At 44.8% G+C, this 12431-nt stretch overlaps 1 protein-coding gene across 11 annotated transcripts in view; it reads left to right on the forward strand.

Annotated features, from left to right (window-relative positions):
* The window catches only part of Tenm2 (teneurin transmembrane protein 2), a 1223220-nt gene that overhangs the window by 1075940 nt on the left and 134849 nt on the right, over nucleotides 1-12431 (forward strand). The window lies entirely within an intron of this gene.

Consider the following 12431-nt stretch of genomic DNA (forward strand, 5'->3'; position numbering starts at 1 on the left):
GTGCACACGCGCACACACAAACATAAATAAAATTTAAAATTATTTATGTAACTTTGGATATGAAGACAAGTTACAAAATAGGAGGATTTCTATAGAGTCCCCCCAAGTCTCTTATAAGATCAACATTTTAAATTTAAACTTAAAAGCCATGCAATAGTTTTAACTAATTTATAGACTTTCCCCCCACTTTTACCTTTCAGATCTGGCTCAGAATCGCATGCTTTGTTTCATTATCATGACTCCTGAGTCCAGTGGTTCTCCACCTGCAGGCCTCGCCCCTTTGGGGGTCACAAATCAGATACCTTGCATAGCAGATATTTATATTAGGATTCATAACAGTAGCAAAATTACAGTTAAGAAGTAGCAATGAAATAATTTTATGGTTGGGGGTCACTAAAACATGAGGAACTGTATTAAAGAGTCATAGCAGGGCTGGAGAGATGGCTCAGCAGTTAAGAGCACTAGGTGTTCTTCCAGAGGTCCCGAGTTCAATTTCCAGCAACCACATCTATAATGGGATCTGATGTCCCCTTCTAGCAAGCAGGTGTACATGCAGATAGAACACTCATACATTAAATAAATAAATACATCCTTTTTTAAAAAAAGCTAGCTGTAGGCATATTTAAAAAATACAGAAAGTCATAGCACTAGGAAGGTAGAGAACCACTGCCTTTGGTCCCTCCATGATATCCCATAATAGTTCTTTACTCTTCTTGTATTTCATGGCCTTGACCCTTCTTGATGGCATTGCTTGCTTGGGCAATTTGTATATATCTCTCAGTTTGGCCCTGCCTGGTATATTTTGTGATTAGATTGAAGTTATGCATTTTTAGATACTATGTATGTCATATGTGTGTGACAGAACTCAGTGTGTCGTACCGAAGATGAATGAAGCTCCTATTCAAATGTGAAGAAATGTTAAATGTGGTTGTATGAATGTGCACATACCTGCCTTTCTCTCTATGTTTCTCACGGGCTAGATGGGTTGAAGGCCCAACTTCACTGATATTGAACAAGTCCCATTCACAAACAACTGTGGAGCCCAAGAAGCTCTAGTGTTAGCAGGGAGTTGCCTGGCTGATAGAGGAAGGACTTAGGACTAGCAGGGGCAATTGGTCCTCAGCCTCCTGCCGCCCACAACAGCAGGGTCCATCTCCCGGCTGGGGCCCATCACTTTCTTTCTTTCTGGATTAAAACACTGCAGACACCCTGAGCACAAGGTCCCCCTCTCATCAGGAATTCACACCACCTTTGTTCTTGCTCTGACAGCTGTACCCTGGATGCCTTGAGTTCTGCCAGTCTGCTAGCATAGGCATCCAGCAAACGTGGGCCTTCCTGCCAGGGGGAGAATTTGCCACGTTAGCAGGCACAATTCCCATCACATCCAAGCGACCTGGTATGTGTCCAAGTGACAGAAATGCACATTTACTCTCTTGACCTCACACTGTGCGCTCCATACCCTCAGATATGCAGTGCAGGCATCCCTTCCTTGTCATCTGATAAACCTGCCAGTCTGCATCAGACGTCTGAAGCCATCCTTTCCCAGAGTGTGGGGACCATTGGGACACATGTGCAGGGCACTCATTCTTGCACCCACTGTTGTCCTGGGGCTCCCAGGGACACTGAGTCAAAATAGACCTGACCCTCCCTAGGAAGGAACACTGGCTGCTTCTTCCATGACACTCCAAGTCAGCTGAGGGAACCTAACCATGCAAATGCCTATTACATGCTGCACAAAGAACCAGAAACGCAAGGCGTGCGAAGGTGGGTCCGGCTTCCAGAAGCACCTAGAAAACAAGTCGCTCATTGTACTGTATTGTGATGGGAACGTCAAGTGTCCAGATGTTACTACGGAGGAGGTCAGGAAGCCTATGAAGCATAGAAGGGATATATTGTCAGCGGGGGAGTCTCTCAGGATCCCGCAACGCAGCCTTGGAAATCACACTAGACAGAAAGATGAATGTAAAAGATTGATCATACCAGCAGGGCTTGATGTTTTGTGAGACAGTCTCATATAGCCCAGGCTGACCCTGAACTCCCTTTATAGCCAAGGCTAGCCTTGAATTCCTAATCCTCCTGCCTCCACATCCTAGTAAGATTATAGGCATGCACCACCATACCTGGGTTTTTTTTTTTTTTGAATATACAGATTAGCAAGGACTTATGAAAGTAGACAGTTAATAAAAGGAGTAAAAGAAAATCTCAAAGAAACTCCAATGAGGAGACAATTGTGGAGGATAATGCTCACTGTGAATCTGCTCAGATTCTGGGTTTCAGGGAGGCGTCACTTATTTCCCAGGGGTTCCATCAGTTCCCCTTTTTCCATCAGTTGATTCTCTGGACCAGCTGTAATCCCACTTCTCATCCAAGTTATGGCTCACCCTCTAGCTTCCCTGCCATGACTCTTCAGTCCCATGGCTCCCCTGTTGCTTTAAAGCCCCTGTTGGCTGTGGGCTAGAGGCTCTGAGTTAGTCTTGCTTCTCCTCCTATTGACTTTGATCCCAGGGCCTTGTGTTGACTTCACTTTCCCTAGACTTGTGCTCAGCATCTCCTTGCTTCTCAGAAGTGAGCTGAGGCTGCTGAGCCCTCGGCTTACACGCCGACTCCTCTAATGGCTTATCTGGGATGAACTGGAGGCTCCAAGCCACAGTAGCACCATCACAACCCCGAGCCATAGCTGTTAGGTAACATGACTTTAATGGCTATTAGAAACGACAGCTCCTGCTGTCAAACAGCTGTCGATGGAGCCCCAGAAATGCCACAGTGTGGGAACATAAAGTTTCTTTTTCTCTAGGGGTGAGGCTCAGCTCCCGTCCAGCTCTGAGAACCTTGAAAAGAGGGAGCAAAGATCTTGCCATTTCTCTCCTAACAGGCAAATGTACCCCCTCAACCTGGTCCCTCTTGGCCACATTCTAGTCTTTAAATTAAACTCTCACCACGATCATCATCACCATCACCACCACCATCATCACCATCACCATCATCATCATTGTCACTGACGTTTATTGACTCCTTACTGTGTACAAACCACTGCTCTGAAAAGCTGCATTACTGTCACACTGAATCACCAGCAGCCCTGTTGTATACATGATGATCACCTTAGAGATGAAGAAAATGAGGGACCCACAAGGTTAAATAACTTGCTGTCATTACCCAGCTAGGAAGGGTTACTCCTGAGATTTGAACCAACAGCTGGGCATAAACTCTTCCAGACCAGCCATGAGACTGGCCACAAAGGAGATGAGGAATAGCAAAGGCATGGATTCTTCAGAGTGTGTGTGATTAGCATGCGTGAGAGGGCTGATTTTAAATCTGATGGGAAGTAAAAAGAATAAATGAGCATTTAAGGGTTTTACTAAAAAGAAATGGCAGAGCCAGGCTTTGAAAGCAAGGCCATTTGACTCCAACCCTGGTCCCCTAGCAGAAGCCCTTGAATGGCCAGGTGGGTTTATTTACCATCTTCCTACCCCTTGCCAGCTCCTCCAGTCTATGTCTCTCCCCTGTGCTCAGGTCCCTCCCCCTGTGTACTGACTATTCTATCGTCAGGTGCCTTCCCCTGTGTACCTCAATGACTTCCAGTCATCTGTTCAACTGTCAAGAGTTATGCATGGGGGTGGGGGGAAATCATGAATGCAGGTTCCCAGGTTCGTCCCTGATGCCAGGCAGTTGAGCCAGGATGGTATGTAGATGCCCCAGACTTAGCCTCTGAGGGCCCAGAAGGTACTCAGGGGCCACATTCTGATACCAAAGAGCAAGTATCTTAGCATGGTGTTCAAGGCCTACCCTGATCTATGCTGCTTTTGCACCATACAGCCCACAAGGGCCAACAATGATTAATGGCCACAGGTTCTACAATTCACCCCATCAAAGTATAGGTTCTGCTCATTCCTCTTTGCCCTTAGCTATCTGGGTTGGAGGAGACCCACCATCCCCAGCCTTTACTATTCAACTGATAGTCTTTTGTGGAAGTCAAGGTCACAGACCAGCACCCCACAGAAACCCTCTCACAAATAACCCTGCTGTGACTCAGAGGTAGAAAACATAAAGGGTTGGGGATGGGGCTCCATTGTGCCCTGCTGTTCTGTCTGAGAAGATGCTAGCTTGCTTCCTCTTGCTGACCAAAAGCATCAACGGTTGTCTTTGTCCTTGCCCTTAGTTTGGCGCCCAGGATTTAATGTGTATTTGCTAAGGTGCCTGATGGCTTCAAGTTAGGGGACAAGGCTAACAAAGTTAAAACATTGCTGGACATGTGACCAGTGTGAGGGCTGGAGAGCCCGTTACTAATCCATCAGAGTACTCTGTGCCCATGACAGCCAGTCAACACTGGCACAAGGGCGAGCTGAAGGAACACACACAGGCTAGCAGTAGATAATACAAAAGAAAGAAGTGCTCACAGAAAGGACACGCCAGTTACTTCACAGCCTGAGTGTGTTCTCAGAATGATGGAGTGGTGAAAAAAAAAAAAAAGTGGAAGCTCTGGAGTTGAAATTTGCTTGACTTGACTCTGCACTTCCTTAGTTAACTGTGCCCGTTTTGGACAATCATTAAGCTTTTCTGAACCTCAGTCTTGTCTTCAATATAATGGGCATGGTTGCCATGCTGGGCAATGTGAACATGAGCAAGTGTGAAGTGTGCAGCAGTATGGCAGCATGCTGACACACTCCAGAAGTGTTGAGTTAACCCTCAGGGCAAGCCTCCAGTGCCAAGGAGAATAAGGTCGAGTGGCAGCAGCAGATTTGAGGATGTGACCCTAATGGCCACAGACAAATGTACTGTTAAGTAGACACCCCCATTCCAGGCAGCCATAGCTCTCTCAGCCCTGACAATAAGCACTGCCAACAGCCTAGACAGGCTGTCCCTGTGACTGGTTCTCCCCCATTATCTGCTTTTCTGTCTCCTCTGTTCCCCAAGAATAAAGAACAAGCCCTCAGCTCCTTCCAGACAGTGGTGGAATGGGGTGGTTCTCCCACTGCCTTGGCAAAGAATCACTTGGCCTCTTACACAGCGGCCGCGCTCCCTCATGAAATGTGCTCAGGTCCCATCTACCCTACCTGGGCTGCTTCTATCTCCCTCTGCCACCCCTGAATGCAGATGAGTCCAGATTATGGCTGCTGCCTCCAGAATGTTCCACAGCCTGTTGCAGTTCTAACAACCCAACCCTTCCTCTCCCCGATCCCTCCCCTGGTCTGAAGAAGCAACCGTATAAGGATTTCTTGGCAGCTAGACCCAGGAGGAGGGGCTGGAAGCAGGTGTACCCAGAACATGTTCTGCAGCAAGTGACTAAGCAGCCACACTGAGCAAAGTCACGTTTAACAGACTGGTACAAGGATAACTGCTACCCCTTATCAAAGATAAGCTATGGCCCAGGCACCATGCAAAGCACTTCAAATGAGTGATGTGGTTTCATCTCTTCACAATGAACGGAATCTTTATTTCACAGCGAAGGAAACTGGATCCTAGGAGAGAGAAGCAGGGGTGTTTGGGAGGTTGATGTATTTGTCTTTTTTTTTTTTTTTTGCTTTTTTTTTTTTTTTTTTTTGCTTTTTTGCTTTGATAAGACAGGGCCTCAGAGTCTCACTCTATATCCCATGATGGCCTAGAATTTACTATGTAGTCAGCTTTCAAACTTGTGGCAATCCTCCTGCCTCAGCCTCCCAAGTGCTGGGATATCAGGTGTCCACTACTGTGCCCTGTCCAGGTGGTATTTTATAAACACCCTCTGCTGCTTGATTACTGGTCCCCACATTTGGCACCTTGTTAAATCATCTCAATATACCATCTACTGGACTCTAGTCACACTTTGTAATTCACTAAGTCTGAGACCTCCAGAGCACGCCTGGTTCCTAGTGGCTGGAGAGCCGGAGGCCAGGCCTTCCTTCAGCAAGTGACTTATAGACATTCAAGTCTGAGTATGAATCTGAATCTGCCCTGGAACTCTGCCGAGACTGCCCAGTGAGACCCAGAGCCCCCCAAACCACAAACCGCTTCTCATTTTCTCCTCCTAACCCTGTATTATTTCTGATACAGTTTGCCTTCTTTTCCATTTGTCTGTCTCTTTGTATTGATTTATAGAGCTCCTTGTACATGCTGAAGAGTAAATCTTATCCTGTAAAACACGTTAAGATCTGCCTTCCCAATATCGCCTATGACACACTTGGCTAATCGCTGAGGAGTCCTGGCAGACGGTGCTTAATCCTGGGGAGGCGAATGAGGCCCCTGGATTAGGGGAAACCCCATTATTTCAGAAAAAGTTACACAGGAAACAATCCGGTCTCTAGAAGGGACAGGCTGGAAGACGGGACAGACATTCTACCCTGTAACTAGTTGAAACAATTTTCTCCTAATAAAAATAATAGTAATAAAATAATATCTATTGATTTCTTACCATGAGCCAGGCCCCCACAGCATTATCTCATTTTTTTTTCAATTTCCACAAGAACTCCCCTTAAAGGTAAGAAAAAAAAAAACTGTCAATGTATGCTCACAGCTAGGGGGTAAGCCAACAGGAAACTCAGTCCAGTCAGTTTACCAGCCCCTCTCTAAGGAGTCCCTCCTCCCTCCAGGGTATAGAGACACAGGTGAACTCAGCACTCCACTGTGCCTGCGGGACACTCCCAGGCTTGTGGGCTGCGGGACACACGGTGGAGTTGTAAATTTATCTCAGTGCTTCAACCCTGACAAAGGCAACAGCAGCTTCTCTGCGGACTTAAACAGCAGAGGTCTTGATCTATACGCCAGAGAACTTAAATACTCCTAGGTAACCAGTGCAGTTGCCACAGACACACACCCCTCAGACTCTTTTTTTTTTTTTTTAAAGCAGCTTAAGTACTTATCGATTGAGAACTTTTAACTCTCAAAATGGAGGCGTCTCCATATCTCTACAGGTATTTTAAATGAATTGAATTAATCATAGGCTTAAAAGTCTCTTGCGATCTTCGTTAACTTCCCTGGGTTTAATTAAAACATCTGTGCACTTTTAATTTATCGATTCATCCAACTCATATGTCATGTTTTTAACACACCCCAGCATGCTCTGCATCATTTTTAACCCGATTTCCACTTAACTAAAGCAATTAAATTCACCCCGGATTAATTAAAGCATCCATACTTTCATGCTTAAGTCAGCGTGTGCTGCTTTCCCCACATGGCTCCTGAATGTCAGAGATTTGACACACCTGATGAATTTTTTGTCCTTCTGGTAATTCTTCCCTGAGTCGCTCTCTTGCTTAAATGTGCCATTTGACAGAACAGGAATGAGGAAGTCGGTTCTTCAGAAGCTGCCCCACCCCCATCCCTGGAGCCCAGGGCTCTCCCCCTATCTGCCAGAAGGCACCCTCTGCCTTCCTCTCATTGAGAATCCTGCTGCATGCACACACACACACACACACACACATACACACACACACAGAATGCCTGAAAAGGCTGTGCATTTTTGTGCTTAGGTTAATAGGCTACTACGACATTGGCTGGAGCCTATGTTCCATGACACAGCATTTTTCTGTCAGCTGGGACCCCCACCCTTCAGCAAGGGTACTCCACAGAGCCCAGAACCCTAAACCCAGGCTGTGAATGGCTCTTCAGTTTAACTTCCAGTCTGAGAAGCCTAGAATTACATCTCTGTAGTCTTGAAGTTCATGTGTAGTTGTTGCAGAATCTGAATATCCTTCATCAGCAAGCTGTATTATTTCTGATACAGTTTGCCCCCTTTTCCATCAGTCTGTCTCTTTGTGTTGATTTATAGAGCTCCTTGTACATATTAAATAGTAAACTTTATCCCGTAAAACACGTTAAGATCTGCCTTCCCAATATCGCTTATGACCTGGGTTTTGTTTTAGGCTGGTATCCACTGTCAAATAGAAGATTTAAATTTTATGCAATCAAATGTAATCACCTTTGCTTCCTGGTCTCAAGAAGGCATAGCTTTCATATCTCCTAGAGAAAATAAGATTACTCTCCCATGCTTTCTAAGACTTCAGCTCTTTGCATTGTATGTGGAGTTGATTCTTTGGTACAGGTTTCAATAAGGGCCAATTTGGTTGTACAGCAAATGAAATGCCCTTACAGGGATCTTAAGTGAAACCTTCCTTTCCTAACAGCGGGTTTTTTTTTTTTTTTACTCTTTGAGAGAGTGGGCCGGAGTGAGGCATCCCTTTCCTCCCATCTTTTTTCCTGCCACAAAGCCTGTCTGTTACTAGTATTAGGTTACCTGTCTGTAGTTGCTGATCTGTTTGGAGTGAAGACAAAGCAGTACACACTGAAACTTTGACAATTTACCTGAGGAGGTAGGGCTTTTACTATATTCCCAAGCCTCTTTTTCTAAAGGACTACTTTCAAACGGGTTTGCAGCACCAGGCATGGTGGCTCACACCTGTAATCCCAGGTTTCAGGAAGCTGCAGCAGAAGGTTGCAAGTCTAGGACAAGCCTGAGCTACAAAGTGAGTGCCAGGCTAACCTGGACTATAAATGTGAGACCCTCTCTACAAAATAAATTAATTAATAAAATTTTTTTAAACCAGCTTTCAAATCACTTCTCAAAGCGCATTGTCCGAGATCCCCTCGTCTTGCCTAATCCAGATGGCTTGTCAACTGTAACCATCTTGCCTCTCCCATTATATTAAGCCTCCCCTACAGCCCCCCCTTTCCCTCTGAGTATTCTCTCCACTGAAAGTGGCAGGTAGACAGGATTTGTTTTTCTTAAAACACCAATGAGTGGCTGGTCCTTTAACTGCCTACCAAGTAAATAACACTGATAATTCATCTCCCTTGCAGAGACGCTGGGAAGGAGAAACTCCAGCTTGATCATTAAAATGAGCTTTACACCGTTTAGGTGACTCTAAATTATGTCATTTTTGTGTCATCAGCCTGTTAACTTGTCAGTCGTTAGTGGCAGCGGTAATTTATTTTCCTTCTGCGGGAGGCTAAAGCTTCCATTTACTCGATTTAGTAAAACAGGAATAGTCGATTTGTACACACATTTTAATTAATTTTAAATAGAAGCTTGAGTGCACAATATTCTACTCCTGGAAGCCTGTGGAAAAAGGGAGAGAAAGAGGAAGACAGGAAGATAAGACATCTCATATGTGGCTTCTGACCAGTCAGGACCATAAAGGGAGCTGACAAGTACTTAACATTGGGGCGATCTGGCACTCTTTTTGGTGTGTTTGCATATATGCATGCCTCTGTGTGTGACAACTGTGACATTTATTTTGTCACATCAGCCTCCTCCTGGTTGGGGATCCAGTTTGGAAGATCAGAGACCATTCATTGCTTATCTAGCAGGGTCTCAGCTCCTATGTTGATTCCTTGGTTGAGTTACTTCACCTCTCCCTCCCAGCCACTCTGAGAGGGGGTTTAAAGGGGTTACTGAATACCCAAGAAGTTAAGTCACCATGTTCAAATCCCACAGCTGAGACTTGAAGACCAGCTGCTGCTACCCGGTTCTTTGTCATTTTCATTTCTACTTTGTGCTATCTCTTGGTAGGATATGGAGTCCAAATAATTTTCCTTTATGACCTTAAAAGTTAATGATCATTATGTGATTATAGTCAATCAATCAATAAATCAATCAATAAATAAAATACAAGTAGGTTCCCAGTTTCTATTCATCTTCTCCAGCACCAACAAATTGGAGCCACACATATTTATTTTGAAGCCCTGGGATGAGTTGTGTCTGAGACGCAGTTGTACGTGGGGTACCTGGCTCTCCATGCTGCAAACCCAGTGACTATGAACAGGCTTTGTTCTTCATTCTAGTGGCAGTAAATTCCTTGAGTTTTGGTCTTCCATCAGTCTCTTTTGGGCTCTTTAATGTCATCACCAGCCAAGCCTCTGAGTGCCCTGCTTTCCAGCAAGCACCAATGTCTTGCATTTCTGCCCACACTCCCAGCAAGCTTGCATCAAACAAACTGAGAAAAAGGCTACATTTAGGAACACTGTGACCTGACTCTTCTTCACTTTTTCCCTAAGTAATTTAAGTAGGTCATATTTTAAACTTGATTTCCCAGTCTCCTGATTATTTATTTTATTTATATATATAAATATATGCATGTATATATATATATATGCACACACATACACACACACACAATTCTTATTTTCTAGACAATTCTATTTTTTCCCACCACTTGGAGTTTGTGCAAAAGAAAAAGGAGAAAATGATCCTCCCTTTTGTCAACTAATATAGACAGTAGTCAGTTGTTCCCCTCCCCTACCTTGTGGGAGTAAAAGAGACGCCACGGAGCAACCCTAGTGGTGCTGAGGGCACCTTGTCATCCATCCAGGTAGCCCATGTAATACAGTATTGCAGATCAGCAACAGCCTTGGATGGCTACACATTGTATAGATGCGCTTCTCACTGTTCCTTATTTCAGACTTGAGGGTGGAGGTGGGGGAGGGACGGGGGTGCAAATTCTAGTCTTCCTTCTGGAGATCCTCCCATGTGACCCAGATCAGAAATGACAAGTAGGTCTTCTCTTGAATGCCAGCTTGTCCTCCATTCAGGCCTTCGCTTAGGCATTGCAATGGTTTCAAGATTCTTTCCAGGCTCAGGAGAAGATGCCAGGATTCATTAATGATGTCTGCAGAGTTACAAAAGAGGGGATAATAGTCCGCTCCAATACATTTGCATCCCTGACCTTGACCTTAGCATGACTCCTATGAGGAACTAACGTGGAGTAACTTAGTTTATCTCCAAGTCTCTCTCAAGACCTCAAGAAAATCACACTTGCAGTAGAGGAAAGATCCAAGCTGCTTTCCTCTACTCTCTCCAGGACTATCAGTATCTCTAGTAACTACAGAATCCCTTGCTCAACATCCCAAGTGTGAAATGTGTGTCTCCTCTCTTTAGAAAGGTTCATCTGAATTCGGCATGTGTCTTTGATGTCATTTGAACTCATTTCTCCCTAGATACTTCATGAGGACAAAAATTTAAAAATAATACTCTCCAACATTTTCAACAACTACCCTCTTATAAAGTATTTGGGAAGATAATATCTCATCAATCATATGCCAACTATGGAGATGTTTTGTTTCAAATCAGTTTGAAATTGAGGGGGAAATTCACTGTGTTTGCAACACGAGGCCCGTTTGAGGCACTGTTTTTTCTCTGCCTTTCACAAGTCGTCTTTAGTGCTTTCCCATAAGTCCTTGGATAGCAAGAATGCAGAAGTTTTTACCCAAGCCAGTCAACAGTATAGATCTTAGCACTGACAAGAAATCATCTTTGGTAAGCAATGCCTGTTCTCTGGAAGCTCTTATGTCCCTGGAAAGTCAAACATTCACAGAGGGACGGACACTGATGACTGTCCCATGACCACAGGAAAAAAAGAGTAAAGCAGGGCGAGCAGGGGACTAAGAAGCAGTCTGACAAAATCCTCATTCTGCTCTGGAATGCTGGCGTCCCCTAGTTTCGTATGTATGCACCATCCATGAAGAGTTCCCAGAACCTGGGCTTAAAATCACAGACACCACCAGTAGCTGCTGACATGCCTCCATGGGTCCTATCTGAAGGTCTCTTCCTGAAGGGCCTCGCCACAAGCGGGCAGCCAGAGAAACAGTTCATTTAGAAGACAGGTTGGAAATACAGGTTTATTGCAAATTATTGATGATGTGGGAAGTCTAGAACCTGAAGGAGCCAACCAAGATACCCCTTGTAAACAAATTCTGAAAGCAAGAAGTGGTACCATTAAGGCCAACTTAAACAAGAGGCAATGCATCCCAGGCAGTCCCACAGCCTTCTCAGCCTTCATCCCAGGAGTGAAGGCAAGAGATAGGGATTACTCCAGATTATATGGCCCGCTTTGCTTCTCTCTCTCTCTCTCTCTCTCTCTCTCTCTCTCTCTCTCTCTCTCTCTCTCTCTCTCTCTCTCTCCAAGCTTGTTTTATCTTTGTAATTTAATTCATGGGTTCTTTGAAATAGATATACTTATTCCTTCATGATATAAGTAATAAGCTAAGGCAGAGAGAGAGAGAGAGATTCATTGGCTCAAATGTGTCCAGAGCAGTAGTCAACTTATCTGAGGATAAAATAATGAATAAAATACACCCGGACTTGCAGTTAAAGCAGCATCCTTAACAGTATGACTTTCTTAAGAGCATGGCTGTAGAATTTGTTAACCTGGGTTTCAGTTTGCTTGTGAGCCTTGTGCCAACAGAGAGTTAATACCACCAACCTGAGCCTCGAGTGCATGGTGGAATCCTGATCATAGCTGCCCACAGGGTGGTCAGTAATTGCATAAAACGTATTCTGCTGTACCTAGCTGTGCTTGGGCAGGAGCCACTGACAGCAGTGGCTATTTTATTTTATTGGTATTTTGTACTTGAAGGTGACGATGCACCTCTGTGGCTAAGTCCTCAGCCTACAAGGTTATCTGTGAATCTGTGACACAGCCCTTCAGATGTCGATCCCTCCGTGACCTGGCATTCTCTTTCCT

The sequence above is a fragment of the Mus caroli genome, unplaced genomic scaffold (genome assembly GCF_978045245.1).
Source record: "Mus caroli unplaced genomic scaffold, Mus_caroli_1 scaffold_13, whole genome shotgun sequence".
Lineage (NCBI taxonomy): Eukaryota > Metazoa > Chordata > Mammalia > Rodentia > Muridae > Mus > Mus caroli.